Source organism: Lactuca virosa, chromosome 4 (genome assembly GCF_052849685.1).
Source record: "Lactuca virosa cultivar CGN04683 chromosome 4, Lactuca_virosa_CGN04683_v6, whole genome shotgun sequence".
Classification (NCBI taxonomy): Eukaryota; Viridiplantae; Streptophyta; class Magnoliopsida; order Asterales; family Asteraceae; genus Lactuca; species Lactuca virosa.
In genome coordinates this window covers 412,678,689-412,688,948 of record NC_136429.1, presented here as the reverse complement: position 1 = coordinate 412,688,948, position 10,260 = coordinate 412,678,689, and the positions used below count along the sequence as shown (strand labels likewise).

The 10,260-nt window shown below is 38.9% G+C and overlaps 1 non-coding gene across 1 annotated transcript; it reads right to left on the bottom strand.

Moving 5' to 3' along the window:
- Positions 1-389: 389 nt before the first annotated feature.
- LOC145110455 (small nucleolar RNA R71) lies at positions 390-496 on the bottom strand. Its single transcript, XR_013709833.1, has one exon. It is a non-coding gene; the product is annotated as a small nucleolar RNA R71 (small nucleolar RNA).
- Between the last annotated feature and the right edge of the window lie 9,764 nt (positions 497-10,260).

Genomic DNA, 10,260 nt, shown 5'->3' with positions numbered 1-10,260 from the left:
ACGACATGGCCGACATGGCCGACATACCAATGGGGGACTATAAGAAGCGCATAAGAGATGGTACCGGGCTGGGACTCGTGCAACCCGCAATGCCAGCCAATGCCAACTTTAAGCTGAAGGGTCACATACCCGCCCAACAAAAAGACATTCCATTCTATGGGAAGGATCACGAAGATGCTTATAAGCATATTGAAGAAGTCATGGACATTGCTGATTATTTCCACATGCCAAACGTGCCTTGCGATACCGTTTTACTTCGGATGCTAACGGTTACATTCAAAGGAGCCGCTAAGGAATGGTTGAAATCCCTACCCCCAGGATCCATTACAACATGGCAAAAGATGCGTGAAGAGTTCATTGATCAGTTTTGTCCACCTTCCAAGATATCAAAACTGAAGAAATCTATAGCCAACTTTGAGCAAATGCCAGGAGAATCACTCTATGAGGCGTGGGAGAGATATAAGGATTTGATAAGAAATTGCCCTCAAAACGACCTGAACATGCAACAAGAGGTGTCCATCTTTTATGATGGTGTGAACGTCACAACTAGGCAATTACTCGATTCCCAAGGACCTCTCATGAAGAAAGCACCAGCCGTTATTAAAACTTTGGTGGAAGAATTCTCCAAACATTCAAGAGAGTATCATAACCCAAGGAACGACACGACTAGAGGCATGGTTAACTCAGTTTCTGATGATATGGCTGCAATGATGGCCAAACTAGAAAGTATGGATCGTAGGATGACAAAGATGGACCAATCCATCCATGCCATTCGGGTGGGTTGTGACAATTGTAGCGGACCCCATCTTACTAAATATTGTGATCTTGATGAGAACGGCAACCGAAAGGCGCAAGTTTGTTATTCAAGTGGCGATAGATTTGACGATGATTGGCGAAAACCCAAGAAGGAGTGGCTTCCCTACGATGAGTACAAGAAGGCAAAGGAGGAGAAATATAGGCAAAAGGCGCGAGGATTTTATCAAAAAGACGAACTAGTACAAGAGAAGAAGACGGATCTTGAAGCTATGTTAGCCCGATTTGCTAGTGCTTCCGAAAAAAGGCATGACAATGCCGACACGGCCATTAGAGATCAACAAAAGATGATAAAGGAGCACCAAACAATGATGATGGATCAACAATCTCTACTCCGGAATCAACAAGCTTCAATACTAAATATTGAAAAACAACTTGGGCAACTTGCCAAGCAATTCAACGAAAGAACACCGGGCGGACTTCCGAGCGATACCGAGAAAAATCCAAAGGGCGCACACATTAACATAGTGACAATAAGGAGTAGGAAGATAATCACGCCCCTGACCCCAATCCCAAGTGAAGATCCTAAGAAAATACAAGAAAAAGACCAAGAAAATATGGAATCGCAAACAGAGGAAAAAACTCGTCGAGTTTCTGATAAAAACTCGACGAGTTCCCTACCTGATGAGAAAAATAAGACGCTGGTTAAGCCATATAAGCCCCCATTGCCATTCCCAGGCCGAGCTCGACAAGAGAAGCAGAATGAAGACTACCAAAAGTTCCTGGAGCACATAAAGGCCTTGCAAATCAATATTCCTTTCATCGAGGTGGTCGCACAAATGCCCAAATATGCCAAGTTCCTAAAGGACCTTCTCACAAATAGAAAGAAGATGGAGGAGGCATCCAAAGTGGTCCTGAATGAGAATTGTTCAGCCGCAATGTTAAAAAATTTGCCAAAGAAAATGGGTGACCCGGGTAGCTTGACAATACCTTGCCAATTCGAAAATTTAGCCACTAGCTATGCATTGGCCAATTCGGGGGCAAGTGTGAACCTTATGCCATATTCCTTCTTTAAGAAGCTAAACCTTCCGGAGCCAAGATCGATCCGAATGGTGATCCACTTAGCAAACAAGACGGTGACATTCCCGAGAGGTATATGTGAAGATTTATTGGTAAAAGTCGATAAGTTTGTCTTCCCGACAGATTTCATTGTACTAGATATGGAGGAGGATCATCAAGTGCCAATAATTCTTGGAAGACCATTTTTGAACACCGCTAGTGCCATAGTCGATATACAAGAATCCAAGCTTACTCTTCGGGTGGGAGAAGACTCGGTTACTTTTGGAGTTGCTCAAGCCATGAAACATTCAAAGTTTAGTGATGACACGACTTTTTCGGTGGATATCTTGGAAGAGTTATTAGAAGAATGGCAAGAAGACAAATCAAGTGAACATATTTTAGCTTTAGAAGATGAGTTTGATGATGAGAGAGACCTAAGGGAGCTAGAAAGACTACTTGAATAATCCGAATACGAAGAACTAATCAGAAGTGCTGAACAGAAAACTCGACGAGTTTATAGCAATAACTCGACGAGTTGTGACGAAAAATCGCAATCAGATGAAATTTTTGCCCTAAAATCGACGAGTTTCTTCCCAGAACTCGACGTGTTTAGTGTACAAAGCACAAAATTAGAGCTGAAAACTTTGCCGGAACACTTGGAATACGCATTCCTCGAAGAAGGTGAACTGAAGCCTGTCATCCTTGCGTCCGATCTTACCCAACCCGAAAAAGACGAATTAGTTAAAGTTTTGAAGAAAAGGAAGAATTCCATCGCATGGAAAATCACCGATATAAAGGGAATAAGTCCTTCTTATTGTTCTCACAAAATCATTCTTGAAGAAGGAGCAAAACCGGTAGTGCAACATCAAAGGCGATTGAACCCGAACATGCAAGAAGTGGTCAAAAAGGAGGTAGTCAAGCTCTTGGATGCTGGGATCATTTATTCAACTTCCGATAGTCCATGGGTTAGTCTTGTTCAAGTAGTGCCAAAGAAATGAGGGATGACAGTCGTGACGAACGAGAAGAACGAGCTCATACCTACACGAACGGTAACCGGTTGGCGGGTGTGCATCGATTATCGAAAGCTAAACGATGTCACTTGCAAAGACCACTTCCCTCTACCGTTTATTGATCAAATGCTTGAGAGATTATCTTGCCATTGCTATTATTGTTTTTTAGATGGATTTTCAGGTTATTTCCAAATCCCAATTGACCCAAATGATCAAGACAATACCACTTTCACTTGTCCAAGTGGAACATTTGCATATCGACGCATGCCTTTTGGGTTATGCAATGCTCCTGCCACCTTTCAACGATGTATGACGGCGATATTCCACGATATGGTGGAGAGGTTTATGGAAGTATTCATGGATGACTTTTCTGTTTTACGTTCTTCTTTTAATGATTGTCTTGCTAACCTTGATTTGATGCTTGCTAGGTGTGAAAAGACCAATTTAGTTTTGAATTGGGAAAAGTGTCACTTCATGGTAAAATAAGGGATTGTGTTAGGCCATAAAGTGTCCAAAGCGGGGATTGAGGTGGATCGGGAAAAAATTGATACCATTGCTAAATTACCTCCACCTACCAATGTGAAGGGCGTTAGGAGTTTTTTAGGTCATGCGGGTTTTTACCATTATTTTATAAAAGACTTTTCTAAAATAACTCGACCTTTAACTCAACTACTTTTGAAAGATGCACCTTTTAATTTTTCGAAAGAATGTCTTAATGCTTTTGAATTATTGAAATAAAAATTAATGAACGCCCCAATCATTATCGCCCCGAATTGGAATTTACCATTTGAAATAATGTGTGATGCAAGCGATTTTGCCTTAGGTGTTGTGCTTGGTCAAAGGGTTGGTAAACATTTTCAACCAATTTATTATGCAAGCAAGACCTTATATCCGGCCCAAGAAAACTATACCACAACAGAAAAAGAATTATTGGCTGTGGTCTATGCTTTTGATAAATTTCGTCCTTATCTTATATTATCTAAAACCACTGTTTTTACTAACCATTCTGCAATTAAATATTTGTTTGCTAAGCAGGACGCGAAGCCTAGGTTGATCCGGTGGGTGTTGTTACTTCAAGAATTTGACATCGAGATCAAGGACAAGAAAGGAATGGAGAATGTAGCAGCCGACCATCTTTCAAGATTAGTGAATCTAGAAAGGGATGAAGCAGACAACAAGGGTATTGGGGATAGTTTTCCAGAAGAGTACTTAATGGTGATCATGGGGGAAGAACCATGGTATGCAGACATTGCTAACTTTTTGGCTGGAGACTTTCTTCCAAAAGGGCTAACTCACCAGCAGAAAAAGAAACTCTTTTCAGAAATTAAATATTATTTCTGGGATGAGCCTTATCTTTTTAGGAGTTGTGCAAATGAGATCATTAGAAGGTGTGTGTTTGGCAAGGAAATCCATGATATTCTAGAGCATTGCCATAATGGGCCTGCAGGAGGACATCATGGGGTGCAATACACTGCTAAAAAGGTGTTTGATGCAGGATTTTATTGACCCACAATTTTCAAGGATGCTGCCACCTATGTGAGAGAGTGTGATGCTTGCCAAAGATCAGGAAATATTTCTGCAAGGAATGAAATGCCTTAAAGAAGCATCCAAGTGTGTGAAGTCTTTGATGTGTGGGTTATAGATTTCATGGGGCCATTTCCATCATATAAGGGGCACAAATACATATTTGTGGTGGTAGACTATGTATCAAAGTGGGCAGAAGCGCAAGCATTGCCAACGAATGATGCAAGGGTCGTGGTAAAGTTTTTGAAGAAATTATTTTCTAGGTTTGGAGTGCCAAAAGCTTTGATAAGTGATAGGGGAACCCACTTTGCTAATGAACAACTAGCAAAGGTATTGCAAAGATATGGTGTACGCCATATATTTTCAACACCTTATCATCCACAAACGAATGGGCAAACCGAGATCACGAATTGAGCACACAAAAGAATTCTAGAAAGGTTGGTGGGCAGTCATCGGAAAGATTGGGCAGATAAGTTAGATGATGCACTTTGGGCGTTCAGGACTGCATTCAAGGCACCCATTGGAACCACACCTTATAGATTAGTTTATGGAAAAAATTGTCATTTGCCAGTAGAACTTGAGCACAAGGCCTATTGGGCTTTGAAAACATGTACTTTCGAACCAAATGAGTTGTGTGCCAATCGACTCTTGCAAATGAATGCCTTGGAGGAATTAAGAAATGAGTCGTACACTAACTCGTTGATTTATAAGGACAAGACCAAAAAATGGCATGATGCAAGATTGAAGGGTAATAAGGAATTTGAAGAAGGGCAAAAAGTTCTTTTATATAATTCAAGACTTAAGGTTTTTCTGGGCAAACTACGCACTCGTTGGACCGGACCCTTCAGAATTAAGCATGTTTTTCCATATGGGGTAATTGAATTATGGAATAAAGATGGGTTAAGTTTCAAGGTCAATGGTCATAGGGTTAAGAAATATGAAGAAGGCATGCCCAAGGAAGCAGAAATTGAAGAAGGACTAGATTTGGAGAAGACCGCTACAACGTAGGGCGAGAAGGAGTCCAGCTAAAGACTCCTCAAAAAGAAGCGCTTGCGGGAGGCAACCCGACATTTAAGTTTGCTTTCTTGTTTCTTGTTTCTTTTTAGTCTTTTATTTTATTCCTTTTTTGTGTGTTTTATTAGGATTTCCAGTCTTTATCTTCCTAATTCACTTAAAATATTGCTGGGAGGCCTAGCAAAGTTGAGTGTGGGGTGGTACTTAATTTTCACAAAGAAGACAAAAAATTTTCAATCAGAGGAAAAAACTCGTCGAGTTCCAAGTCACTACTCGACGAGTCCATTTCAAAAATCCCGACATTTCGGTCAAACCCGTGTCAACTCGACGAGTTGTGTTTTATTATCGAAAAAAATATTTTTTTATTGCTGTAAATTAGGGTTTTTACTCTAAATAGGTAAACCCACTCACAACCGGCACCCCCCCCCCCCCCGCCCAATTCCAGTCAACCAAGAAAATCCTCCCAAGCAAAGTCTTCCAATTTTTGTGATTTCTCCTTCAAATCTCTTCAAAATGTAAGATTTTTATGACCATTCTTGTTAAAGTTTTGATTTTTAGTAGTTGCATGGCCCCAATTTGTTTAAATAACCCGATTTTGAGTTTTCATATGAGCATTAGGGTTTAGATTTTGACTTAATTAGGATGTTTTTGTTAGTTTTATCTATGGATTCTTGCCTATTTTGCTCTCCTAGACAACCCATGGGTGAAATTTTATGTTAAATGGTTCTATATATCAAAACCGAGAATTTTCTTTCGCACCTGTTACGGAACTCGCTGAGTTGTGCATGCACTCAACGAGTTCATGTCGCTGTGTGGCAGTTTTTTTTTTTTTTAACATTTTCTGTGTTTGTTTGGTTTTCTATGACTTGGGTTTTGCAGAATCATGTCAAGAAGCAGGAACCAAGGTTCTCAAAGAGGCCAAAGGGGCTTTCCTTGGCTTGATTTCCCTCAAATTCGCTCAAAGGCAACATTGGTGGCATGGAGGAAAAAGTTGGAGAAGCTGAAAAAGAAAGACTTTTATTTGCCAAATGAGTTGGATTGGTTATGTTTGGAACAATGGGGATTAGTGGGAGAAAGGAATCCTTATCTTACTAAGGTTTTCATTCAAGATGAAGTAAGGGTTACATGTGATGCTTGGAGGAGAATTTTCCAACTCTAAGAGCCGATGTATCAAGAATTGTGCTGGGAATTTTACTCTACTGTCACATTCCGTGGGGGTGATAATTACTTTGACACTAGTGTGCTTACTTTTATGCTTAGGGGCGAGTTTAGAGAATGTAGTATGGAAGAATTAGCGTGACAAATGGGCTTATACAAGCAAAACGTGGCTATGACAGAAGCTTTTGGGATATTTTTGGAAAATTGTCACAAGGATTTTCAAAATGGTGAAGATGCAGCAAGATGGTGGAACACGATTGCCAATGGGGTTTATATTCCATCCGCGGCTCAAGAGGCAAGTATCCGGTCACCTATCCACCATCTTATCCACCGCTTTATCTCAAGTTCAATAAACATGCGAAAGGATGACGATAAAGTACCAAGCCGAGATGTCTTCTTCCTATGGTGCATTCTTACACCCAACATATTTTGCAACATTCCATATTTCTTAGCAAAGTACTTGGCAGAATGTGAGGTAAAGGATAGGAAAACTTCAAGGATATGTGGTGGAATGTTCGTAACTAGATTGGCAAGGTCATATGGAGTCCTTGGTGGGAGAGTTGGGAATCAATTGACAATGGTGCCACAACCCGCTTTTAGTCCTCTTCTTTATAGGAGGGCTAGAATTGTTGAAGATTATGGCGGGGGCAATTTTGGTATTCCCGGGGTATATGAAATAGTGACACCCGAACAACCGGGAAGGCGGGTTCGTCCGAGACAAGGACACATGCAAGAAGATCCTCCCGTCATTCCGATAAATGATGAACTTCCTATGGACCCTTATAATGTTGAACTAAGGGCATTCCAAGATGAATTGGCACGAAGCATAAATTATGGTCATAGAAATTCTTTCCATGTGATGAATCATTTGAACATTCCAAGGATGGATGATGAGCCCGACTATCCATATGTGAGGAGCTGGAGCGAGAGATGGAATGTGCGACAAGGTGGAGCCGGAGGAAGTGGGCTAGGAGGAGAAGAGAGTGAAAATGAATACTAACTATCCTTTCCTTTATCTTTTATTTTGTTTGGCTTGTTTAAACTCTTTTTATTTGTTTGGTGTGTTTTTCTTTTTATTTTTGTGGTTGATGTTTAAACTTTAAGTAATTTAGGATTTTTATTGGTGTGTTTTCCTTTTGTTACTTGGTGTTTTTTTTGTTCTTTTCATAATATAGGGTGAGGGATAGAATGAAAGAATAAAGCGTGAGGGATAAAACGTGAGATCGAGTCTAAAACGAGGAGAATGAGAGAATTGAGTCTATTTACAAGTTCGGTGATTAATCAGCTGAAAGGATGTGCTTTCACTGAAGAAAAATGAGGGGGAATATTGCTACAATCATTTCCTCAAAATCCAGAAACGAAACTGAAGTTGGAGTTATTTTTGTTCACTCAGTGAAGAAAACTCATCGAGTTCTCTCTATAAACTCGACGAGTTCCTGTGGAAAAACCCGACTGTGCCAGCTTTATAACTCAACTCGGCGAGTTATCTATGTACTCGACGAGTTACACTTTCTATTACCTTCAAGTTGGTGATTTGATTACATTTTACAAGGGCAATTGGCTATACTATTAAGGATTATTTTCCGAGCATTTCCAAGATTGTTTTCCTCTATATTTTGGAGCATAACCACACGAGATTTGACATCTAAGGCGTGGATGAGCTGTTCCCATGTCCAAAGTCAGCTGAAGATGGAGCTTAATAAGAAGAATATCAACCTCACGACTACTATCCCAGGGGAGTTTGTTCTAATTCTCTCTTTACATTTAGTGAAAAAAAATTAGAATCCTTTGAATCCTTGGTTTGAAAAAAAAATTGCATAAAAAAATGGTAGTGTTAATTTAGAAAATTTTGGTAAGCAATTAGGGTTTCATGCTATTATTGTGTTTGATGCTTCTATAAGGACCTAAATGTTTAGTTGAGCCAACATACCTTATAGTGCATTTGTGGCCCCCTTTATTCTAGTGTAATCATGGGACAAAAACACAACCTCGCTTAGTTTGAGGATTGCAACATCTTTAGCATCGTGTACCAGAAATGTATCCAGGAAAGCTCAAGTAGTCATTGCACATATGACTAATGCCTTTAACCAATAAAGGATGAAGTTAAATTCCCTTGCTTAAGCATATGTTTTTCTAGGTTTTTAGTTTTGAGTGGAAAAAGTGAGTAAAAAAAAGTGATGAAATGTTTGAAAGAATCTACAAAGCTATGAAGACAAAGAAGAAATACATAGAAGAAAAGCTACTAAATATTGATGATTCAAGGCAAAAAGTTATAAAGTTATTTATTTTTATTGTAATTTTCTTTTCTAGGTTATTTTATCATATGTATGCTTGGGGATTTAACCAAAAATGACTTGAGGTTAAGAAAGTTTTGATGGGGATGGATTCGGAGGGATGCATAAAATGAGCAATGTTCAAAAGAAGTGGGCGAGTGTTTATGAGGATTGTAAGTATTTAGAATTGAGGGGGGTCCTTAGGAAAAATTTTAGACATAAATGCATGCATTGCGGTCTTGACATAATGGCTGGGTTCAATTGGGATTGTCTTATATGACATTGATGTGCTAAAATTCAGTTTTGCTTGGGGGCAAGCAAAAGTCAAGTGTGGGGTATTTTGATATGGGCTTATTTAGTTATAAAATTCATTCATTATCTTAATACATTTTGTTGTTTTTATATAATTTTATGGACAAAGGGTACTTAATTAGCTTAATATTTCAATTTCAGCAATAAAAGACATGCTCGGGTGAAAAAGGAAGAGGATTAAGTGATTGGAAGCTTGGAGATTGAAAGAAGGCTGAAATATGAAGAAACTCGACGAGTTTACCCTCAACTCGACGAGTTGGTCAGAATATTCTCGATTCAAGGATGCCTTGCCGTACACGTCGCACACGCGGATTATCGAAAAAACTCGTCGAGTTGGTTGAAAAAACTCTACGAGTTGGGTTGATTTTTGGAAACTATAAATAGATAACATCTATGCCCGAAACCCTAACACTTTTGGAGGCTAGCTGCGATTATTGAAGATCAAAAGGGTTCTTGGAGCTTTAGTTTTCGAGATTCCAACCTAAGAGACAATTTCGAAGAGAATCAAAGGCAAATAATCATAATCTTTGTTTTGAACCATGTTTGAATCATTAGATTTTGATTTTAGGTTATTACTTGCTGTAGATATGAGCTAAAAACTTTTTCCTTCTGTTTGGATGAGATAATCTTATGAACATGGTTTTATTGAGTGGTTGGATTAATATTAATTTGGTTATTCATATTGTTAAGCTTGTTAAAGATCCTCATGTATTGATGATAAATATTTTCTGTTAATAAGTAAGTTATTAAGTTGCATGCACATCTTCTTGATTACTTGATTCATATAGTTTTGTGAATACAAGATTGTATGCCTAGGAATAATGAACATGAAACTAGGGTTAACTAGAAAATATGTAAATCAATGTGTGAGCATGTGTGATGAAAAACCACATATGAGTTGATTGAATTGAACAAATTTGATTAGCTTATTATTACAAGTCTTACTTGATACGAACTGAACACTAGGAAACTTGTTAGTTTAATCACTTGATCACTATTTGAATTAACTTGTCTACTAAAGGATTGGTAATAATGAACATGAACCCAATCACACTAGGAATCGGTAACCATTGACATATTATTCCATTGCACTTGCCACGAAATCAAGCATAGGAATAAGTGAATCGAATCTGAACAGAAGTCTCTTTTATCATTGA